Source organism: Equus caballus, chromosome 2 (assembly GCF_041296265.1).
Source record: "Equus caballus isolate H_3958 breed thoroughbred chromosome 2, TB-T2T, whole genome shotgun sequence".
NCBI lineage: Eukaryota > Metazoa > Chordata > Mammalia > Perissodactyla > Equidae > Equus > Equus caballus.
In genome coordinates, this window is record NC_091685.1 from 86051271 (window position 1) to 86058177 (window position 6907).

Below are 6907 nucleotides of genomic sequence, written 5' to 3' on the forward strand. Positions count from 1 at the left end.
TGTATGCATATTGTATTTAATGAATTTATTATGGGAAATTATCTAAATTAAGCAAAACTATCTTTCCCATTTATTCATTCATCCAACAAATATGTATTAAGTGCCTACTCTGTTCCAAGCAATGCTGGGGAAACGAAGTGAACAAAATGAACTCTCTGCCCTCAGGGAGCTTAACTCCTGGCAGGGAGGTGAGGAGCCAAACATGGCAGACATGGCTTCACTGGGTCCTTTGTTCAGGGTCTCACCAGAATGAAATCTAAGTATTGACTTGGGCTCTCACCACAGGCTAAACTGGGAAAAGACTCACGTCCAAACTTCCTCAAATTTTTGGCCAAAATGCGTTCCTTAAGCTGTAGGTCAAGGATTTCAGTTTCCTGCTTGAGGCTACTGTTGGCCTCTAGAAGCCACCTGCAGTTTCTTGCCACTCAGGCTTCTCCGAAGTGACCACTTACTTTATGACAGCTTACTTCGTCAAAACCAGCAACAGAAGGAGAGAGAGTTTGTGAGCAAGATGGGGTCTTATGTAACATAATTATGGGAGTGACAGCCCATCATGTTCGCCATATTCTATTGGTTAGAAGTAACTCACAGGTGCCACCCACACTCAGCAGGGGGATATTATACAAGGACGTGAACACCAGGGTTTAGGGATCAGGAGGGCCACCCTAGGGTCTGTTTGCCACATTCTGGGACCCAGGATGAGTCCAAAGGGTCCAGATGTTGTGCACAAAGGAAAACTCTAGAACATGGCCCCACCTAACCACAATCCTACCACATGTCCAGAAGACAGAAAGATGGAAATATTTGGTGAACAGCATTAATGACTTCCACAAACAAACAAGTAAATATATAATATGTCAAGTGATAATAAATGCTGTGGAGAGGGGCTGAGTGGTTAAGTTCATGTGCTCCACTGTGGCTGCCCAGGGTTTCGCCGGTTTAGATCTTGCATGCGGACATGGCACCGCTCGTCAGGCCATGTTGAGGTGGTGTCCCACATGTCACAGCTAGAAGGACCTGCAACTAAGATATACAACTATGTACCGGGGGGATTTGGGAGATAAAGCAGAAAAAAAAAAAGATTGGCAACAGTTGTTAGGTGCCAATCTTAAAAAAAATGCTATGGAGAAAATATAGTGAGAAAAGATTAATAGCATGTAGGAATGTGCGTCAGTCAGGAAAACTTAGGTTATGCTGCTGTAACAAACATACAGAGTCCACTGTGGGTCCAGGCAAGTCTCCAGGGAAATTTTGCTGTAGGTAGTGACTCAGTCATTCAGGCTAATGTAGGCTGCACCATCCTGTGATCAAACCATTTGGAATGTGTGCTCTGCTCTCTTGATGCTGCAGACAAGACAGCAAATGTCAGTATTATTCATTGACTTTTAAATGCTTCAATGCAGGAGTGACACGTGATCTTTGCTCAAATTCATTGTCCAAAGCAATGATGGGCAAGGAAATACAATCTCCACACGAGCATGGTCAGGAAAGATCTCTCTGATAAGGTGCTATTTGCAGAGAAACCTAAAGGGAGTGAAGGAGCGTCATGTGGTTATCCAGGGAATAAGTATGTCAAGTGGAGGCAACAGCAAGTGCAAAGGCTTGGAGGAGGCACCTTCTTGGCGTATTTGAGAGATGGCAAGGAGGCCAGTGTGGCTAGAGTAACATGAGAAAGAAGGACAGTGTAGGAGATGAGGTGTTGGGGAGTGAGAACATGTAGGGTCTTGGGTGCTGTGGCACTCAAGTGTCATGGGAAGCCACAGGTGGGTATTGAGTGGAAGCGTGACATGATCTGCCATATTGAAAGGACTGTTCTTAGGTGCTCTGTTAAGATAGATGATCTCACTAGTTTGTCTTTCAAACTAAAAGTCCCCACACTCTATAATCCAACCTTGGTTAGGTGGTGCAGGCAGAGCTCTCTTCAACCTTGGCTCTCCCAGAGGTAACTTTTACTTGGTCTCTGAGTATTGGATCTTTGCACTATTTTATTTACTCATTCAAAATGTATCAATTCTACCTTTCACTTTGAATAATTATTGGGCAGAAGCAGCCTAGAAAGTCACTCTTAGAGATCTGATTTCATCTGCAAATAGATGCCTTTCAATGCTGTGCTTTTTATGATTCCATCAGCTTTGGATGTGCTGTAGAAAACAGAGAGAGCAGGTATTTGGTTGTCTCATTCCGAATCCCAGGCTGAAGGAGAAGGCCCTGTCGGAGCATGCCGTTCTGTGGCCGAAGGAAAGAGTAAGAGATAAAGGACCATGCAGGGCCTGTTAAAGCTTCTCTTGGAAATTGGCACATTGTCACTCATGTCCACATTCCATAACCAAAGCAAGACATCAGGCCAAGCCTGATCGTGGGACATGGAAGTACGTCCACCCACGGAGAGGCGCTGTTCATCACGGGGGAGATAGGATTCTGTCACAGGCGGATATGATCTACCGTGATCTCTAAATCAAGTCATCCTGCTCTGAGACCTCTCAGGAGGTCATCAGCATAGAGCTGAAGCTTACAGCTGATCATGGAGTTCTCCAGAGAGGGAGAAGAAGGCCCAGTGCCCAGTCATGGCATCATTCACTCTCAGGGCAATAGGAAGGCAGGGGAAGGTGTTAGAAGAGGAAGGGTGTGAGGAGCAGAGGAGAACCTCCGAGTCACAGAATTTGTAGTATGGTAAGTGAACCAAGCAAAGAAATATCTACAGCTCAGCTTCCATCTTTAGCTGGCATGGCATTTTCAGCGACGTCACACTTTCCTGCCCATAGGTCATTGTCTAGTCATTCATTTGTCAAACTTTTACGAAGCACCTTCGATGAGGGAGGCGTTGCGCTAAGCATTTTGGCTGTGGAGAGAGGTATGATTCAGGAGGGGACACAAGGCACCTGTATAAATAACAACGCCAAAAGCACAATGCCCAATGGGAACAACGTCTGAGGGAGCCAGGAGCCCTGCCCTGGGCCCAGGTCCTACTCAGTGGCTGAGGACTGGCAGGGGCCAGCCTGGGGCTCTCCCAGCCCTAACTTTCCGTGACTGCACTTGTGTGTTAGGCCAGCTTTTCTCACAGGAACGACTTGAGAAAAACAGAAGGAAACAAAACAGAAGTATTTAAACATCTTGTTTTAGCAACAAGGTAGGGTTATGCCACAGTCAATTCTTCTGGCAACAAAAGACACAGCTGAATCTTCGCCTGGCTGACTCATGGCTGCTGGCTCAGCCTGGGTTTATTATCACAACAAAGAGCCCCGTGGTCATGTTTTCACTTTAGAGTGACCAACGATCCCGGTTTTAGCCCTGAAAGTCCCATGTCCTAGGCCACTCCTCTGTCCTGGGCCCCTGGGGTGGCTGATCACCCAATATCACCAGCTTCTAGTGGATTCTGCAATGAACTGCAAAGCTTTGGTGTTGCAAAACTGTGACTTTTAGCATCAGATAGACCAAGTTCAAATGCTTCTGTGTGCTGCGTCACTTCTAAGCTGTGTGATCTTAGGGAAGTTGCTCATTATTTCAAAACACAGACAGTATTTACCTCGTATGATTTGTTATAAGGTTTATTATAAGGTTCACACCTCACCAGGTACCTGCTTCCCTCCCGCTCACTTTGCTCCGTGTCCCTGGCCCCGTCCTCCTCAAACATGCAAAGTGCACTCTCCCACTGTGCACGTCCTGTTCTGTCTGGAAGCCCTGGGTTTCCCCAGGTGGGCTCTTTCTCGTCTTTTGGGTCTGCTTACCTGTTCCCTGAGGGTTTCCCTGACCACTCATTCAGGAGTACCTGCCGGCATTCCCAGGTGCTCTGTCCTATCTCCAGTTTATTTCCTTCCTAACAATGAACATGAGCTGGAATGGTCTTGTTTATTTATGACTCGGGTAGGCAGCCTTCTAAAATGGCTCCCAATGATCCCCACTTCCTGATATCCACACCCCTGTGTAATCGCCTCCCCTTGAGTGTGGGCAGGACCTAGGGACTCTCTTCTAACAAACAGAATATGGTGAGGTGATGGGATGTCCCTTCTGAGATTATGTCCTAAAAGACTGTGACTTCCATCTCACTGGCTCGCTCTCTCTCTCTCTGGTTCTTCTCACTTGTTTGCTCTGATGAAGCAAGCTGCCATGCTGTGAGCTGCCCTGCTGGAGAGGTGCATGTGGCCAGGAGCTGAGGGCAGCCGAGAACCAGCAGGAAATTGAATCCTGCCCACCACCACATGAATGAGCTTGGAAGCGAATCCTCCCCCAGTGGAGCCTTGAGATGCTGCAGCCCCAGCCCACACCTTGACTACAGCCAGGTTAGAAACCCTGAGGCAGAAGACCCAAGCTAAGCTGTGCCTTCATTCCTGACCCACAGAAACTGTAAGATAATAGCTGGTGTCGTTTTAAGTTGACAAGTTCGGGGGTAATTTGTTCTGCAGCAATCAAGAACTGATACACTGGTATATTATTTATTTCCTCCTCTATAACAGTAGCGCCACAGCAGAAGGGACTATGCCTATCTTGTTCACTTTGGTATGCCCAGAACAAAAACTAAGTCTGGAACATAAGAGATGCTCAGTTTTGGGGCCAGCCTCAAGGCCTAGTGGTTAAGTTCGGCACACTCCTCTTCAACAGCCTGGGTTCGGTTACTGGGCACCGACCTACACCACTCGTTGGTGGCCATGCTGTGGCAGTGACCCACACATAAAACAGAGGAAGATTGGCACTGATGTTAGCTCTTTCTCCAAAACATTTCTCAGGCCTGCCTTTCAAATCCATTTCCTGACACCACGCTGGCCTAGGCTTTATTTTTCTCACACTTGCATATCTACTGCCTCCTTCGAACATCCAGTTTTCCCAGCCCCTGGAGACCATCTCACACTCAAGAGCCAGAATAATACCCCGCAGCTGTTTCCAACATCCTTCTCGTCTTAGCCAGTGCATGAAATCCTGGGCGTCAAGATGCTTCAGCCTTTATCTCATCCCCCAACAGAACTTGATAAGACTTTCACTTCCTATTAGGAAGCCAACATTTTACCTCTCGTATAACCACTACTTCTTTTTTAAAGTTCTGCTTCAGAATTAATCCAGCAATGACCCTTTTCATGGCTGCCTAGGTTTATCATACTGAGAGCGAGTGAGGGCTTGATCTGCTCACCGCAAGAAAAAAAGGCCAAGCAGGTGGTGGTAGAGAAAGAACTTTAATAAGAGATAAGCTAGAAAATCAGAAGATGGTGGACTATTGCCCTAAAAAAAACCCCATCTTAAAGGGAACTCATTTGGAACTGACTTACATAAGGCAAACGGGGTTGGGGAGGGTGTTCAGAAAAGTTGGGTGACGGATGACCACAGGACATTGGGCACCTCTCTGTAGCGGATCTGCTGAATGCAACGTTCCTGAGGAATCTAAGAAAACCTCAGTTCCTTCCTTATCTGGAACAGAAGGAACAGTTTGGGCAGAGGACATAAACAAGTTATCTTTCTACTGGTTACAGAGTAGCTTGCCTACGTGCAGTTCTAAGCGTTTTTCCAAAGCACATTGTGAGAATAAGAGGGGGAGGGGAGCATGTGGCCTCTAAATTCTAAGAGTCCTCTGTGCAGAGATGACTGCCTTTCATATTTCTTCATGGGTCGCATGAACAAATTCGGAAGGGGGGTTGGGGGGTGGGTTCAGTGTGTTGCATGTGGTGGATTTTTAGTCTGAGACGTCTAAAGCTTACAATTGGTCATTTTGGCTTCCCAACCCTCCTGTGTGATGCTCAGTCAGGTGGAGGGCTGTGAGCAAGCTACTCTCTTGTCAGTGGTCCTCCTGCCGTTCTGCAAGGCAAGCTCAGAGACTTCGGTTACTTTGTTTCCCACGCTAACCTTGTGAGTACAGACACTGTTTCATCCTAACCCAGGGAAACTTCAACACCTTGGTCCTCAGCTTCAATACTAGTTTCTCCAGCAAACTATTTTTGCCTAGCTGTTCAGTAGTTGACATGTATTTGCGCCTATGATATTAAGCTTTATTTTTCTGAAATAAAGGCAACACGGGGAGTGCACATGGTGTTTGCAGAGCCAGGATAGGCTCCTGGTGGGTACGTAAACCCCGGTAGCTATGGTGTGCATCTCGCTCCCCCAACATGTGGAAGCCTGGAGGCATAGCTGCTGGGTACCACAGGGAATCGGTGCTCGATTCTGAGGAACTCCCAAGGCACAGCTAAAATGGCAGGGCTTCAAATCAGACTTGTGCTGGCACTCTAGGGCCTTTTCCCCAGAAGGAGGCCCAGGCCCTATTGGCTGCCCTGGGGTTTAGACACCATAAATCTTTCTAACTAGACTAGAGGAAAAATAAAGGAACCTTCTCCAAGACTGTGTAAATGTGGTTAAACATTAGCAGTCCTTGGCAATATCCGGCTCTCCTCTTTCTTGACATAGGGAAGCATCTATTTCCCCTTGAGTGGGACCTCATGACTAGTTCCCACCAGCTGGGCTATGAGTGCAAGTGATGTACCGTACGTGACTGCTGAGGCAAAGCCCAGAAGAGTAGGCTGAGCCCTCCAAGCACATTCCTCTGTAGTGGAAAACAGAGAGATCTCGTGTGCAGATGGCAAATTCACGAGAGCAAAGTGGATTGTGCAGTCACACCGGGGACAGTCATCCTGGAGCATCATCTGCGCCTGTTTGGGGAACAATTTGTTACTGCAGCAGAACCTAGCCTATCCCAACTACTACAGAATCCATTCTGGATTTGGACACATTATTTTGATTTAATGAATTTTTTAAAATTAAAGCAGGAAGGCAAACAAGTGGTTGGTTTCTCCTCAATAGCACCACAGATCAATAATACACGATGGATCTGGAAACCTGGTCCAACCAGGACTTCATGCTCAGTGTGTTGCAGGAAGTGTTTTTGGTATTGAATTACAGACTGAGTCATTTTTCACTCCAGTCCTGTAGCCTA